Consider the following 3,944-nt stretch of genomic DNA (forward strand, 5'->3'; position numbering starts at 1 on the left):
TGTTGTTTTGTTGTTATTGTTTGTTTGTCTGTTTGGTTGGTTGGTTGGTTGGTTGGTTGGTTTGTTTGTGTGGTTATTTGGTTGGTTTGTGTGGTTAGTTGGTTGGTGTGGTTGGTTGGTTGGTTGGTTTGTGTGGTTAGTTGGTTGGTTTGTGTGGTTAGTTGGTTTATTCATTCATTATTGAAGTAACTGACCTAATTCTAAACTGCTTTTATTGAATTTAGCTTAATGCAAAAATAAATATAACTAATTAAAAGAATAAATCCATTTATTTCTGATATCCCTAAACTTCTATAACAATAATTGAACAATACGGTTGAAGTTCCAAAATGTATCTTAGGATTGTTAGGACTAAATTAAAAATACCGGGAACGTTCCCCCAAAATGTACCCCTCTCTCCGTCTTCTAACCCTCCACTCTCACCCTCCACCTCCCCCCTCTTACCCGAACCCAGTCCCTATCAGCTTTATGTCCGATGGCTTAACCACGATACCACTGAGACCACTTAGAAACAATCTCACTGGCCGCATGTAAAACCGCGAATGTCTGTGTTATACTGGTAATCAGAGCTGACAATATATATACATTCGAACTTCCCATCCTCGCTCTTTATCCCTAAATATGGGATAAAGTCCAATATTAAATCTGAAAATGTCCCCGAAATTTGCTCACTGGCCTTTGTAGGTAGAGCTTCCACCCGTCTTTTGTGGATCTTTCGGATTCCCTCCAGTAGTTCTCCTGTGCAAGCTAGGAGTTATCTGTGGGCCAAATTCAATAGACATCAAACAGTTCACTTCCGGGTGAGAGTTCATTCATCGATAGTTCCTAATCGTGACACCTGTTGCTGTTCACATATTTGTAGTCTAGTATTTAGAAAAGAATTAAGAATTTTTTAGTACCTTTGCGGGATTCGAACCTGATGCACTGAACAACGTACGATCGAAGGTTTTACTTTTAACCTTTCAGTCATCATGTATTGAACACTTGTACATTGACAATGTATATATATATATATATATATATATATATATATATATATATATATATATATATATATATATATATATATATATATGTAAAGGATTATTATTTCTTATATTCGCGTTCCTCTTCCCAACACAGATAAAAACACAAAAAATTGATGCAATCATTCATCTTTAAAATTAACTAAATATTTAGCTGCATTACTTTGGTCGTGCCCATTGGTCCGCCTGATACGACCATTGGGCTATTTCTCGCTCCAACCAATGCACCACGACTCGTATATCAAAGGCCGTGGATGGTGCATATAAAAGATCCCTTGATAATAATGGGTCCACTTAACGAGCTACTCTTGGCATACTAATCTTCCAAAACTATATGTAGCTCCCTTCTTTTTATATTTTAGCAGACCGTTCAAAACTGCGACTAATTTCCTTCACAAATGTGCGCACCCATTCTCTTTGGCTTAATCCTACGGGACTTTCCAAATTCCATAGCACCATACCACCCTCCGCCTGTTACCGGCCCCGGTAGGACTGCTGGTACTCCCTTGCACCAGCCAGTGCAGGCGGTCCCCCCTCCAACCCACCCCACCCCTTTCCTGTCCTGGACAGAGGAGCCGGCACCTGTGCCCAGGATAGACTTGCGCTACAGCAGCTTGTTCTGAATGTGCACGTTAAATACTCTGACCTGACCTGACCTAATAATGGGAAAATGTAGCGGGTTTCCTCTCTAAGACTGTCAAAATTACCAAATGTTTGACATCCATTTGACATTAATAAAAAAAATGTGTTCTAGCGATATCGTTACATTTTTATTTTATTTTGATAGTACTGTTTTATGCTGTTAAAGTCATAATTGATCTCGTACAGTTCCACGTATTGACTATTACACAGCTACAATACGGTTGACATTAAACTACCTTAATGTATGCAAATTGTTACTATAAAACTTATGCCCTCCCCCCTCCCCTCACCACCACCACCACCACCACCCCACCACCGCCAAATTTTAAACACTGTTTACAATGTCTGTGAATGGTGGGGATATTCTGACTGGTATCTGCTTTCTCGTGACGTTTAGCCATTATGACGTCATGAATAATGTGATTATAAACGCGACTTTGTTAACATAACGACAAATATCTTTGGAACAAGAGAGCATAACATTTCGTTTGTGATATTTCAGTTTTGTGTTGAGAAATAATAAAAACAAACTATGTTATATACTTTAGTAATTTAAGAACTATTTTTAAGAATGTACTGATTCACAAAATGTGAAACTACGTCATTAATCATTAACCATATTCATACACATAATTGTTGCGTAACACATACATGAACTCTGCCGCTAAAGAGCAACAGCCAGGTACATCATTTTATTTTAAATTTTTTATTTAAAAATGATATTATATATTTAAACAAATTCGGTATTGTTGATATCATACATTAAGAAAATATTATATGTACGTCCCGTTAGATACGTGCAGAAATCATACTTTCGTCAAAAACCTTTTATAAAAGATGATGATGATGATGGTGATGATGATGATGATGATGATGATGATGATGACGACGATGACGATGATGATGATGGTGATGGTGATGATGGTGATGATTACGATCATGATCTGTTATATATAATTTATAAATTTTTTGGTACTACATGTATAAACATTAAACCACTTTTAATATATGCAGTTTGTTACTTTAAACGAAGATAGTTAATCGTGTTTTTCGTGTATTACAAAATAAACTGGTGGGTATGGCTAGGGGTCGATATTTCTTTTTCAACAAAACAAAAGAAAAAACGCAGGACCTTTTGAAAGTATTTCTTATTTATTTTTTATTAACAAATAAGATAATGACTTATTTAAGTGCAAATAAACATATATCAGTGTAAAGTCTCTCTTTTGAACGAAGTATATTTAAATTTAAATCCGTTTGTGGTAATAGCCATAACTTTGTATATGACAGGCAGTTGGACTAGGTGATATTTTATGTTACGTCCCCTGCTTTGTTGTTAACGCCTGGTGCAAGAACAACATCTGTGATACTGCAAGATGCATGTCCACATCATTCAATAACATGGAAAAACAGCAAATTTCCTACGTGCATACTCCAGGTGTTTTGTGGGAAAGGCAATCACTCTGTTGCCTTCCCGATTTGAATATCAGCCTTACTTAGACATCTCAGGTTCATAACGAGTTATTACATATCAAACATGTAATATGTTGGTAACAATTAACCATAAGCTATTTCTCGTTCCAGCCACTGCAACACGACTGGTATATCAAAGGCCGTGGTATGAGTTATCCTGTCTGTGGGATGGTGCATATAAAAGATCCCTTGCTACTAATGGAAAAATGTAGCGGGTTTTCTTTCTAAGACTAAATGTCAAAATTACCAAATGTTTGACATCCAATAGCCGATGGTTAATAAATCAATATGCTCTAGTGGTGTCGTTAAAGAAAACAAACTGTTTAACAATTAACCATAATTGTGAAACATGACTGAAGCCAACACAGATATTTTTCATAACAGTCGAGATATTTTTTCATAACGCCTGTGACCCCCCCCCCCCCCCCCCCTTCGGTCCAAAACTCCCGTATCAGCCAATGGTGCAGACACCCCCACACCCCCACACCCCCACACCCCCACACACACACACTTCCTGCACGCGCCTGCATATGTAGTTCTTTTGCGGAAAACCCCCAAAATTATCATCAATGAGTATTGAGGAGCGGGCCGTAGCCCAGTGGTAAAGCATTCGCTCGATGCGCGGTCGGTCTGAGGGATCGATCCCCGTCGGTGGGCTATTTCTCGTTCCAGCCAGTGCACGATTGGTATATCAAAGGCCTGTACTACCCTGTCTGTGGGATGGTGCCTATAAAAGATCCCTTGCTGCTCATCGAAAAGAGTAGCCCATGAAGTGCCGACAGCGGGTTTCCTCTCTCAAATCTG

At 38.3% G+C, this 3,944-nt stretch overlaps 1 protein-coding gene across 2 annotated transcripts in view; it reads left to right on the forward strand.

Moving 5' to 3' along the window:
* The first annotated feature begins 2,269 nt into the window (after positions 1-2,269).
* LOC121371328 (kunitz-type serine protease inhibitor-like) overlaps positions 2,270-3,944 on the forward strand; it is a 33,600-nt gene continuing 31,925 nt past the window's right edge. Inside the window, exon 1 of one of the 2 annotated variants that reach the window (XM_041497137.1) lies at positions 2,270-2,349. The gene's annotated coding sequence lies outside the window, so the exon portion shown is untranslated. Of the gene's footprint in view, positions 2,350-3,251; positions 3,286-3,944 lie in introns of those variants that run through there. The other variant, XM_041497138.1, reaches the window with a different exon arrangement.

The sequence above is a fragment of the Gigantopelta aegis genome, chromosome 4 (genome assembly GCF_016097555.1).
Source record: "Gigantopelta aegis isolate Gae_Host chromosome 4, Gae_host_genome, whole genome shotgun sequence".
Classification (NCBI taxonomy): Eukaryota; Metazoa; Mollusca; class Gastropoda; order Neomphalida; family Peltospiridae; genus Gigantopelta; species Gigantopelta aegis.